The sequence below is a fragment of the Thermobia domestica genome, chromosome 2, assembly GCF_964235325.1.
Source record: "Thermobia domestica chromosome 2, izTheDome1.hap1.1, whole genome shotgun sequence".
NCBI lineage: Eukaryota > Metazoa > Arthropoda > Insecta > Zygentoma > Lepismatidae > Thermobia > Thermobia domestica.
This window is the reverse complement of record NC_137455.1, coordinates 171,159,666-171,173,856: the sequence shown is the minus strand read 5'-3', so window position 1 is coordinate 171,173,856 and position 14,191 is coordinate 171,159,666. Positions and strand designations below refer to the sequence as shown.

The 14,191-nt window shown below is 35.0% G+C and overlaps 1 protein-coding gene across 3 annotated transcripts in view; it reads left to right on the top strand.

The window, feature by feature from the left end:
* The window catches only part of LOC145677210 (uncharacterized), a 331,567-nt gene that overhangs the window by 296,473 nt on the left and 20,903 nt on the right, over nucleotides 1-14,191 (top strand). The window contains exons 12-13 of one of the 3 annotated variants that reach the window (XR_014129699.1): nucleotides 8,830-8,876; nucleotides 11,428-11,849. The exons of the other annotated variants lie outside the window; for them this stretch is intronic. The gene's annotated coding sequence lies outside the window, so the exon portion shown is untranslated. Of the gene's footprint in view, nucleotides 1-8,829; nucleotides 8,877-11,427; nucleotides 11,850-14,191 lie in introns of those variants that run through there. 3 annotated transcript variants of the gene reach the window in all.

The window sequence follows — 14,191 nt, the reverse complement described above, 5'->3', positions numbered from 1 at the left end:
GAATCATTTAACTTTGTGGAACCAAAGGATTCGGTCCGGAGGAACGAATCCTTCTTCGGAGCGGATTCAAAGGAATTGATTCCAGGAAAGAAACCAAACTCCCCATCACTATCCTTAATTAAACATAATGCACCATTTCGTCACTGATGACTCGTTCATTGCACTATCACCATAAACATTCTTAATTTGGCTATAAATTTTAATAGGCTTAACTTTTTGCGCGTTCAGAAAACGAATAACACTCCGTACTTCACATTTGGCGGGATTTTCGATTGGCGCCATCATTTTGAACTGCTGCATAAACAAGTAGCGTGACCGCACAGCATCGAGACTCGGCTTACTCACACTGAGACTGAGGTGAAGGAAGGAGCTAACTGCCGCTCACGCAATTGCAGTGGTGGGGAGTAGGCGCCGCACACGATGCGTAATCATACTTTACATTTATGGCCCTCGTATATATATATATATATATATATATATATATATATATATATATATATATATATATATATATATAGAATGCAGTGGCGGATCCAGGATATGATCAAGGGAGGGGCTGAACCATAGTTTGCTGCTTTATTTAGTGTAAAACAGGATTGAAGTCCATTTTATCCAGTGTATACCTGAGGGTCAAGGGGGGGCTATAGCCCCTATTGCCCTCCCCTTGGATCCGTCCTTGTATATATATATATATGTAGAGAGAGAGAGAGAGTATTTTTTAATTAATAGCGATCGATACATGGCGCCAGTAAGGCATCTCGGGCATGTGATACAGTGTGTTCAAAAGCATATTATACTCGCCGTATACCCACTTGGTCATCTCAAGCAGACGAGTAGCTATTCAGGCAAGTATCTGCGCGTACAGGAGCTGAAATTTGTCTGGGATACGGTATCCCTGTAGTCTTATCGTAGCTGGCGGGTGGTCATTATTGGAGAGCAGCTGGCGATGAGGCACTATCTCACACGTCCTCGATAGGGTAGAAGGTGTAGAGCAAGGTGGGTTACCTGGGGTATGGAGATGCTCTTTATTTTACTTCAAGGTGGATCCCTCAAAATGTCCAGATAAGATCGGAGAAGATTGATGACATGACGAATATACGATGGCCAAGTCTTACTACTATGAATAAAGGGTAGTAACAAGTAGAATCCAGTACCCCATCATGACTTTGTAAAGCAGCGGTTGCAATATCAAATCCATGTGAACATACGCGGGCGCGCTTCTTTCTCACAAGTGTTACTTCAATATTTGGAAAATATGTACAGGAGAACATCTATCTGTTTTCTTATTTCCTGATTAAAGTTTAAATTCGTTTTATTCCTATAATACGACTAATCAGTTAATATTCATCTTCAAACATAATGAACAGTTACTGGTCAACGTAAGTTTAAAAAATAATCTAAACAATACTTTTACGTCGATCTTAATAAAGACTAGGAAAATGAAATATAATGTATACTATAATGCGTAAAGTATTTTTATTTTTGGAGATCCTCCTGTCAGTTCTACGGTATTTGCTCACAAGTTACGAAAAAAAGGTGGGTCAAACTCCGCGAAGTGGAGAACTTCATTTCATGACTACTAGGCGGCTGTTAGTTGTCAGGTGATTGCAACCACTTGTCTATAGAAGCGATACAAGTATAAGTGTTCCTATCCATGTTAAGATGTAGTAGGAGTTCCCTACCACATGATCAATGTTCTTGAATGTATTACCTGACCAGGATAGCAGTGTTGATTTTGGCTGAGGACAGTGTTGTGCTTACTTCAGTTACCGGGCAAACGCAGTGAGAGAAAGGAGCGGAGAATGTCAATGCTGCAATGTATCCAACCTTCTCCAAGTTGTAGTTTAGATGTTATAAGTAGCTTAATCTCTTTGTGCTAAATAAAGAACGCTATAAAGTACACAGTATAGTTGTTATTCTATGTAGGAATGGTTCACCATTCCTGCAGTAATGAAGACGTATTGTCGATAGCATTATATGCATGGATATTTCCAATGTAGGAACAACACAGCACAATCAACAATTCAGTGAGCTTGTACCGTGAATTAAGCAGACTGTATAAAGATTGATCACGTTTAATTCGATTTCATTATAAAACAGGAGCAACTTGTAAAATGCAGGAATGACGATGTCAATGACTAATAGATTAATTTAGGGTTGACACTTTAGAGATTTGTGATATCTTGTAAGTGTAAGTTTAAATTAAGTAAATGTTAAGACTCAACAACCTTTATGTTGCTTGCGTTTGTGTTTTAAGTATACGTATGTTCATCTCTTGACAAATAAATTATATTCTCAAGTTTCAGCCAGGAAAGAATTCAGATACGTTTTCAGTCAAGGAATGTGAAAGTTCTGTCCGCTGGTCTAATTAGCCCTTCCTTCTGGTCTAGTGGCTACCGTTGCACCTTTGCTGTACGTGGTCCCGGGTTCGTTCTCGGTGGGAGAGCATTTGGAATTTTAATTGTCCTCTATGTATCTGTGTTCGTGACCCTGTTCTTAAAAAAGGTTAATTGAAAAACGTAAAATAAAGAAAAACTAATAATAATTTGGGAAATTAAATTACTGAGGAACGTTCAGTAATTCAGTTAACTTTTAAAAAAGAGCTAGCGCGATTACTTTTACTGCATGTGGTTCCGGGCTCTATTCCCGGTAAGAAAGCACAAAAAGTATAATTTTACAATCCTTCACGTTCAGTGATCATCTGTCTTCTTTAGCCTAAACGCCATAATCATCAAACGGTAAGCTTAAAAAAAACTTTTTTCTAGGCATTTGAACCTTTTTGTAGAAAAAGGATGTAAAGGAGACTCTTCCTTGCACTTGTTAAAGGATTATGGGATTGAATACCTTGCTTTTCGAGATTAACTTGTAAAATTTGATTACAGTACATCTTTCTTTTAGGATCACTATTAAAATCCAGTCCTTTGGCAGAGTGTGAATGAAAATATTTAATAAAACGTGAAAGTATTGGTGGTCTTAGCGTAACTATCATTGTTTCAGCATATAATAAAGTTAAAACTTTTATTTATGAGGACAGAAAGTCACCATGGACTTCCTCTGAATTTACCTCTGCTTGTAGCACTCAAGAGACAAAGAATTAATTCTACTGACTGTTTTCACACCCAGTATAATTTTGAAACTTGAGAGCGTACTATAATCTTGGTGTCTGTGACATATATTGTTAACGCGTTAAAACCTGCCCTTACTCCCTACACTTTCCACTTCTTTCTGAAAAGCCCTGTATTGTTACCCACATACGGAATTCAAAGGCAAAGGCATTCATCTTTAATCAGTTGTGGTCTTTATTTCAAGTTTAAACATTAAAATGTGCTGCATATGGCTGCTAGAGATTGAATGGCTTTAATTAAAAAAAAAAAAAAAAGATACTGAACTAGAGACCTGCAATGGCCGGGCTGGGGCCGATTAATTGCAATTCTTTAATAATTATTGACTTTCGTTAAACGATAATTGGAATAAAGCCAAACGTTGAAAAAGTGTGCCCGTAAAAAATGTTACAAAGAATGCAATAGCTATTTACAGTTTGTGTTGCTTAGCGGCTCCACTTTCACTATAGAGGATTGCAGGCATTGCGCGGTAAATTGAGCTCTGACCTAGAACTTCACTGAACCCAAAATATGACAAGAAGGGGTGGGAAAGTTTTGCCTGTCGCTAAACAATATTGCCATCTCCACTTTATGCTAAAAATCAATTAAGTTAAATTTTTGTTACAGGAAATTGAGTTTTTGTTCTCTCGACGACAGGCAAAGTTCTAGGAGGCAATGGTACCATTCGGGAGGCAAGCATCAGGTTGTGAATCAGAGTTTAAAAATGTTTCTGAGGGTTAGATCAAGTTTAATACTAAATTTTGAGAAAGATTGAGGCTTGAGCTATTTTTTTTTAAAAAATTACCAGGCCGGGGTCGGGCCAAAAACTTTTAAAAATTTATCGGGCTCGGGCCGAAAATCTCCAAACCTTTTCGGGTCCGTGCTGGCCGGGCCTAGGTAAATTTCGGGTTGAATTGTTTTCGGGCCGATAAATTCGGCCCGTGCGGGTCTCTATACTGAACATATGTGAAATGGTTTATTACGAATAGGACAAAAATAACTCTGTTAGATTAATTACAAGTAAACTGGTTGGTAACACTGCTGTTTATATTTTAGTTACAAAACCGGTCGCCTGCACTCGTTCGCTGATCGGAATATAGTTGCTACGATCATAAAGCTAGAAACATAATCCGCTCTCTTTCTTTCAGCTTGTTTTGTATGAATTTTTGAGGAATGCATTATTTTATCTTCCACTGAAGAGCAAAGCTTTATTTTTATTCAAATATTAGTATTAACATTTCAAAAATATAACTTGTACAACCGACAACCTAAAGCTGGGGCCGCACTTCGAGAAATATATAGGGTGTTGCCCCTAGCACGATTCTAGATATGGGCATTGTATGGCGAGTGCGAATACACGCTGGATTTTCTCGCTTGTGAGCACGTCTACGGACACACAGATGTCTCACTTTGTTTGAGATAGAAACGATTTATCATGGTTGATAGAGATGCGCACGAGACAAGATTTATGACTGTCTCGTCTCGAAAATGTGCTCTTAAAGTGATGTCTCGACTCGAAAAGTATATATTTCTCTATTGGAAGAGCCGTGTCTCGACTCGAATTTTGTCAGGAAAATCCTGTCTCGACTCGTCGTGTGCGCATCCCTAATAGTTGAATACTACAATTCTTTATTTGCCTCGCCACTGCAGTCTCTTTCGGCACTACCGAGGGCTTTCTCGACGACAAGCAGATGTCAGGAACATGGAAACTCTCAGAGTTTTGTTTAGTGTTTGTGTACTACGGGACTCTGGTTTCACTGTCCTTATTCTTTCAGCTAGGACGAGAGTAATAATTCTTTAGTCCAGGCACTCCCCGAGGACGTTGAAGGAGCACATCTGCTGTCGGAAAGTAGAAGTTTCCCATCGTGCATACCAACGATGACCTAGTAACAGTTCATTTCCCTAATGACAGTGACCTAGTCACATCCCGTGCGAATGGAAGTTCCGCGGAACAACCATCCTCTCGCAGCTCCGATATACATGCACTCTTAAAGTCACTCAGTTACTGTACACACTAAACGTTCTCTAGTGTCGTCATTACAGACACAGATTGTAATCCACACACACACACAAGTAGTTACCTACAAGGATCTATTCAGGATATCCGGTCTGATAAGACTGTAACTCCCATATTAAAACCTATAGTATACAGTGAAAATTATCACTGTGTGTTCCCTTGAATAGCACTGGGGGAGATTAGACCCGGAAGTGATAAAATTATCAAGAATGATTAATTTTGTGAGTCGATAATTTTAATTGGAGCGGAAGAAAAGTTTGATACTTTGAAATCTTTTATGATAATTTTAATTAGAGCGGAAGAGGCTGTGATATGATTTCTTTTCTCCCCTTTTGTAGCGGAAACTGGATATATGAATAAAGTCACGTATAATTTGATAATTAGGGAAAGCAATATATGCTTTGAGTCACGTAACTTGTGTGTTTGATTAGAATATCAAAGGAAGTAGTGATATGTGTATCATCTTGTTTTAATTGGAGCAGACTTCGTGAAAAATGTGGATTTGATAGTGAGAAATAGAATGATCTCCCTCCTTTTGCGTGGGCAAAAGGGAAGTTTTGGATAATAAGCAGAGATTTCGTTTGCATGGATAATATGAACGTGGGATGAAATACGTGGGGGAAGATAAATCCCTCCTCCTTTTGTGGATAAGAAGCAAAACTGATTTATAAATAAATGTATTGCCTTACACGATTTTAATTTTGTGTTCTTAAGTGCTAAGTTGTTTGTAGACGGTGTAATTTGATTGGAACGGCTGGATTTATTGTTGAAGGAAACGAATTTTATTTATATGAAGTGAATATTAAAAATATAAGATGAGATAAATGCCCTGTTATTAGATATATTTAATTGTAGTACTTTGATTGTTAAGTTGCTTTTGAATTAAGTGTCCCTTATTGGCAGCGAGGCTATATTGTTATATATGCTTACAAGACTGCTTATAATGATTATATTAACAATTTGAAAGATATAAGATGGCGCCGGGAATAGAACCGGCTTTTTTAAGGCAAAGACGCGTACGTTAGCTGCCGCCGGGGATGGAATTCGGGTTTTTGACGGTAAAGACGCGTACGCTAGCTGCCGCCGGGAATGGAACCCGGCTTTTCCACAGGAAAGACGCATATGCTAACCACCGCCGGGAATGGAACTCGGCTTTTTGACGCCAAAGGCGCGTACGCTAGCCGCCGCCGGGAATGGAATTCGTGTTTTTGATGGTAAAGACGCGTACGCTAACCGCTTAGCCACGACGTATGTTTACTTTGGTGCTAGGGTTTGAAGCCAAGCGTTTTAAACTTAGAAGTTAAAAGAACTTTATTTGAAAAAAGAAAAGAAATGAATTTTATTTTCTTATTTGTTTTAAAACAGAATTACAAAAATAATGAACAGACTTTGCTTGGTTTTTATAATGGCTGAAGTCTTGTTAACTATTAGTAGCTGTTGAATGACAGGAGGCGGGGCTGAAAACAGTGGTATCTTGAAGAGGTCTTGAAAATTGACCTGAAGGAGATTTAAGCTGTTGAAAGGACAGGAGGCAGGGCTGAAGATATTGCTATGTGGCAGGGGGTTTGAAAATTGACAGGAGGCGGGGGTTGAAGACATGGCTATTTTGCAGGGGGTGTTGAAAAAAATGACAGAAGGGTTGACTTTAATGGGTGGAGCGGCGGTTAAGATAGCTTGACCATTGGTGGTTTTCCACCATTTTGTTTTTCTTTTAGCAGAGTAATTATAACAAGCAATGGCGAACATAAAGATTTTTGTTTTTGTTTTGATTGAATAAATGGTGTATAAATACACAAGTTTTAAATGAGATTGCCTCATTTAAATATGTAGGAAAAAAGACTGTTTTAGCATACAAAGTATGGTACATTTGCGAAATGAGATGTGTGAGTTTTACGATAGATGTATAATTAAAGTAACTGAACGATGATGGGCGGAATGAGAAAGTGGTAGGAAATGGGAAATATTGAGAGAAAACGTATTTTTATTATTTAACGTGTTTAAGTTTTACGTGTCATGATTATGCCGGTGAGGTAAAAGGAGACGCTGATTTTTGCACTATTGGTTTTATGAAACTTGTAAAGAAAGGTATATAGAAAGTGGAAGGAACCCCGAGGAAATTGCACGCACACGGTTTTTGTTTGCCACAATTTATAAAAAAATAAATCCAAACTTAATGTTTGTCATGAAAATGTTGAAATAATTGGTGGGAACTGGGGATTAAACCCGGGACCCCCAAGCACCAGAGATGAATGCTTTAACACTGAATTATTGGAGAGAATGATGAAATTTAAGTTAGTATATTGTTGTGTTGGTCCGAGCTTATGAATAGTAAGAACATAAGAATGCATTTATATATTGTGAATGGAATAAAACAAGAAACATTTTACTTACCTAATGTCCACATGGCAGAACACACTAACACACTTTACGTTATGGTAACTGATACCAATGTATAGTAGAAACTGTACATGTTTTGAATGAAAGAACATAGGAATTTACTTGATTTACAGTAAACTGATTTTATATGTATGCGGAATATACTTTTGTGAACGAGAAATAAATAAATATAAACGAATTGGTGTATGGAACCCCATTTGTTTTGCGTGACAGCCATTTTTGTGACGAAGTATATGCGACCCGCCTTTTGTTGCGGTGCGATGAAAAAACGCGGGGATTGCCTATATGGTTTTGACGGTAGCGTATTATGGTGAAGCGCACGTGATAGATATTTGTGGAAATGACCGCTTATAGCATGCAAAGCCGCAAATTGCCAAGTTTTATGTACAGTAAATATTAATGGCAATAAATGATTATGACATTGTGAAAAGTATACTATACTGCGTATAGGAGCATAATGAGTAGTATTGGTAATGAGTAATAGCGGTATTAATTGATGATGTATATAGCGTACGGAAGGGCAAAAATAGATGGTTAGGAATTAGTACATGAAATGGGTGACAACAGCATGAACGGATGGCGTATATAGCGTACGAAAATGCAAAATAGATGCATGGCATTTAGTAAATATGATGGTTGAGAATGGTATTAAGGGATGGTTTATATAATAATACTTATGGATATGTAATTTACTTGTATAGCGGGTGAGAGTAACATGAAGTGTTGCCTTATATAATAATACGTGTGAACGCACAGCGATGGTATGAAAGATACAGCATTAGCTGAAAGCCATGTTATGTTATATACATAGCAGAATAATGCCTAAAGTTGTAGAAAATAGACGCAAAGCGCGTACTAAATGGAATGGCTTCCACATTATTGATGTTAGCGATTGCTATTGTGTACATAGTATACATTAGATTGTATGGATGTGGAAAATAGACGCAGAGCGCGTAGTATGTGCAGTAGGTGGCACATTAGATGTTATGAATGCAGAAAATAGATGCAGAGCGCGTTTTGTGGGCATGCTATTTGTGAATGGGTTGAAGAAAGAATTTTATTTAGCTTTTTTTGAGCGAGCGAGTGGGAATTAAACTGATGGACCAAGTATGAAATGGTGGACAGCAGAAATTTTATTTTATGATAGTTGGGGATTGAACCAGGGATTGTATGCAGTTGAAATAACCACTGAGCTATTATAGAATGTTAGGGGTAGAAGAAAAAATTGTTTTCATATTTGCTAATAGTAGTAGTAAAAAAATGATTTTTGTTGTAGTAGTATTTATTAATTTTATGTTATTTTTTTCTTTTTAGGAAGAGTATTTTTTGCTCAGTGGAACAGAACTGGAAATTTGTAAAACGTAAGTACATATATATTGTTAACTTAGGGGTAAAGTTTTGTATTGTGAATGGAGAAAAAAGGCAGAGGGGGAGTGACAAATGGTTTGGCTTTTGACCTGCATTGTACAAGTATTAATTTATAATAGAAAGGAGGGAGCTGGTAGCAAACTTGTTTGCTATTGTGTTAATTAGTTTAGAAACTTAAAGGCATGGAAAAGTAGAAAACAGCATTGAAACCCGCCCATTGGGGGGAACTTATATTTGCATACAATTAAGAAAGGGATGCTAATTGTTATTTTTCGTAACTTAGATAAAGTAAATATTTTTGTGAAATATGAGCAATGTAATAGAACACTAATTAAATATTATAGGAATAGAATAATAAGCGCTATTATTCTATTGGAGAAACGTATTGATTGGAAAAGAAACACAAAACTTTATTGTGTAAAATTAGATTGAATAGTTACAAATAAAATAATAATAATAATTGCGTTTAATATAGCGCTGTTACTTTGAAGTTTGAGTATCCTATTAAAATTGTTTGGAAGTTTTTGTAGTTACTTGTGTTAATTTGATGTAGCGAGTTGATTTATGAAGGGGAACATATAAATTATATTTATTATTGAGTATATGATATATTGACTTGTATGGGGGTAACACTAGTGTAATATCCTAATAGTAATTGCATATTTTAAACTCATTATGGATTTAGTAGTTAATAAAAATATTATCTGTTCATTTAAAACCTACTTAGGCAATATGTAGGAGGAAGGTAATATTGAATTAATAATAATTATTATTTTTTGCTAACCTTTTGTATATACATTCGCAGTTTAATGCTTTTCTTTTAAAAAGGACCTTTGGAAATAACAGAAAAAGGGAAATATACCTTACCTAATTTGTTTTGACTAATTATAAGTAAGCCTCACACTAAGTTTGATAACGTCCGGACATGAGAATAGCGCTGCGTTGTGGGAGGGAAGGGGAATGGCTTGTTTTTTTTTACAAGTTAATTTTGAGGATAGGCTAAAGGAAATGTTATGCAGCTTGGCTTTTGAACAAAGTGGCAGGAAAACCACGCACACACTGTTTGTTTACTTACTAAGAATTGAACTAGGGACTTATGCATTAGAGCAAAAGAAATAGTAATTTTACGCAGAAATGATGTATTATTGTGAATTATTTTTACTGTATAGTACTTAATTTGTATGGAACTTAGGATTTATATTTGGTTGCGCTTTAGATAGGACCACCTTGGCATTTACGTAATGTAAACGAAGAAAAGTTTACGTAGGGAAATGAACTTAAAATTCCTAGCACCAATTTTAGGAAAATTCCTGTTATGAGAAATAGATGCACTAACTTTGAAGTGTTGTGTTTTGAATGGAGATGTTTAAATAAATAAATATGTGGAAGTTGAGAGAGACTGCATGCCATAATAATAAAAGTGGAGAAACTTAAGGGAAAACTGCTAAAATGGAAAATATAATTTAGTTTAGTATTACTAGGCGGTAAATTGAATGATAGTAGGAAAAGGGAATTGGGAAAAGCCATATAAATTAGTATGTAGAGTTTTTTCAATTATAGATACTAAGTTAGGTTAAAATGAACGAAGAGCGGGACTTGGAATATTTTGGCTTTTACTTAGTGTTGATGAGGAAAACCTCATTTAGGGTGGGTGGTTTGCAAAAAAGCTTTTAAATGTTTTAAGCGCACCGGGAGTTGAATGAAAGACCGCATACACTAAAGGCAATAGCAATACACGAAGTGGAAAATAAAGGAAGGAAGGTGTTGCCGGCTAAAATACTTTAATCGTAATAATAATAATAATAATAATCTTGAAATTGCCCTAATTTTTATAAAGAAGAAAATCCACAAGTTGTTTACGGCACAAAGTGGGTTGCCATGCATGTGGTACGTTCATTTATGATTTAGAAATATCATTAAATTTAGAGAGAAGGTAGCAACATATTAAAATAAACGAACAAGGTTAGAAAACAGTAGTATTTTTACGTAATGCGCTTATGGCGCTTTTGACCGACCTCGAGGAGTTGTGCATGGTTACAAAGAGCAGTTAGTGAACATAAGCTTTATTGCGTGGACCTAAAGGAAAACAATAAGATTATATATGTAAGGGACAAGTTGATAGAAAGGTATAGACTGTAGATGGTTGCAGTAATCAGTAATGTATGTAACATAGCACGAACCGTAAAACGAACTATGAAGTGGGGTAGACGTTCAATTAAAATGACCACCGGGAATCAAATCCCGGTGTTAGAAAATATTACATACACTTGCAATATTTAGTGGAACGGCTTTTTGCTTAAAACTATTGCTTATTTATTTATTAGAGGAATACCATTTGTAACAATAAGAGAAAAATGGAGAAGTTAACTTTGATTTTTTTCTGCTAAGCGGAAAGTGAATTTGACTCTTTTATTTTTATTAGTTAAGCATGAGAATATATGTTACATTGAGTACCTAATTTATTAATTTTATAGATTTGAAAATATTTGTTAAAACGTTTTTAAAATTTGTTAATTATAATATCTGTATGTTTTGTCTTTATAGGATGGCAGAGGGAAAGTTGACCATTTTTTATGACCTGGTAGAATATGGGCCGAAAGAATATTGCGAAGAAAAAATAAGAAGGGGGCAAAAAACAGCATATTTTCTTTCTTACGCGTGCCCGAAGAATAAAAGGATAGAAAAATGGCACGCGTGTGAATTATGTATAAATTTTACAATTTTACAAAAATATTTAGAAAAAAATAAAGAAAAGATGAAAATGATATTTTGGGGTTAGCATGGGACTTAGAGGGGAAGTGCATAAATGAAGTAATAGAAGAAAAAGAAGAGGAAGAAAGCAAGAAAAGAAGAAAAACAAGAAAAAGAAATGGTGGAGGGAGAGGTAATTTTTGGCCTCCCATAAAAAAGAAAAAAACTTGTAAAAAGATGTATATAGACAAATAATAATAATAATAAAAAGAAAAACAAAAGAAAAATATTAGAATATGGCTTTAGTTATAATTTAGTGTTTTATTTTATAATTATTTCTTGTCCTTTCGATTAGTATTGGATATTTGTTGCTGACCGTAAAGATTTCTTGTTCTGTTTGACAATGGTTTCTAATTTTTAACTTTAAAGGTGTTTGTGATTTTCAAAACAAATTTGAAGGGTGACCCATAGCGATAATTTTTCCCTCTTTGTGACTGTTTGCTCGTTGTTTTTTAAAAAGAGAACTATAAGACTGTGACAATGGATTTTGCAGCTCCTAAGGTATTGTATTGAACTGGTTCAGGAAAATGAAAAGTAAAATAATTAACTAAATTTGTGCTTTCTAGGAAACATTTTATTTAACTTGAATATTTCTTTTAGGCGACTGCATACTTTTAAAATAAAGGATATTTACTTGATTTTCTCCAAGAGTTGTGGGTTTGAAACGAATTTGACATTGGTTTTACATTAAAAGTATTCTAATCTTATTATTACTTTTTCAAATATAACTTATAAGAATTGTGTTGTTAGGTTTTTCCAATATATTGTTTTTTACTAAAATATCTTGGCAAAATATCTGACATGGTTTCACTGTAATTTTGACAGGATTTCAGTGTAATTTTTGACAGGGTTTCAGTGTAATGTTTGACAGGGTTTCAGTGTAATTTTTGACAGGGTTTCAGTGTAATTTTAAAGATTCATGCAAATGAATGATAAAGAAGAAATTAAAACAAATGAATGATGATCATGTGATTGAAAAATCAGTGAAACTTCTGAGTAAATTACTTTAAATTATTTTGTTCTTTATAAAAGAACTGTTGAATCATGAATAAATTTTGGTGTAAAGAAGAATGAGGATTTCTGAAACAAACTAAAATCTGTTAATGATAAAATTTTTAAAATCTCAACAATAACTTGAGATGCTTTCACAGGTTGCGCAAATGTATATTACAGATAAATATAGTTTGGATGAGATGAGTACTAGTTAGGATTTAGATTATGTCTATTTAGCCTGTTACGTTTGAGGGATGACGATTTTGATGAGTCCGGGGAAAATGAAAGGGACTTACATGTTATGTATTGTTTGGACATTTGCCTGAGCACGGAAAACTGTATTTAAGGTGAATGCCGTGAAAAAGCTGTTTTAATTTTTATGACCGCCGGGAATCGAAACCGCTTGCAGCTTACCGACAGCGTTAGCGACTACATTACGCGGGACCAGTATATTTTTACTTAAACATATATATTTGGATCAAAATAGAAAATGGCGGAATTATGTAGCGGTAGGATGGAAATGATTTTCAAATTTTTTAACCAGTAAAAGAGAAAATATAGCCGGAAATGGGAGGACAATATTAAGATGGATGTCGTAGTACAAAGTAGATGCACTTGGTTAAGGATAGATGTGAATAGAGAGCTTTTTGTGTGAACCTTAGGTTGCATAAACAAATAAGGTTACTTAGTTAGTTTAATTAGATTAGCAATTTACTATTTAAGACAAATTATTGGTAATGAAAAATAAATAAAGAGAAAATCAATGGACATATTAATTATTGCTAAAATTATCTATGACATTGAAATTACATTGGAAGAAATCACTAAGTAATTGCCGTTGAAATTAATTGAGGGACCCCAAATAGCAGAAATATCCACTCTATCACTTATTCAGTGCACCCCTGCATTAAAATATATAAGCATTAATGAAATAATAATTTAAAGATGTGATTGGCAAATTAAAGTTTTAATAGTAATGAACAGAATAAGTAATATAAGTATTTGTAGGAAAGTGCACGGTTTTAAATCGTTACACGGTTTTAAATGTTAACTAAGAAAGCAGAGAATTTTGGTTATTATCCGATTGAAAATCTCTTGTTAAGAAATTTCAGGCTTAAAATTATGCTTGGTTTTCTAAAATCTGTTCGCTAACTTTGAGGCAAAGAAACAAGGAACTATATAACATATATGGTTTAGTAATCAATTTTAGGGTCTAGGAGGCTCAGGTGAGCAGGTCATGTAGGTAAAATGGAATAATTTTAAGTGAAAACAACCATTAGGAAGACCTAGGCGCAAACGGTTGAATCTCGCAGAGATTGGAATACAAGTGTTACCTAAAATCCAGAGCGAGTAAAGAGATCATCCAGCCATTGATTCATAATGTATTTTACATATAGAAAATTAGTCTTGGAATAATATGTGATACACTCAGTGAGAGAATGTGATCATTTATTAACTTCAGTAAGCCATAAAGTTTATTTCGAGGAACAAGTTATTTTAGAATCTCTATGTAGACATTGAATCTTTAAGTAAAAATCCTATTGTTTTCCTTAGCTGAAAATGA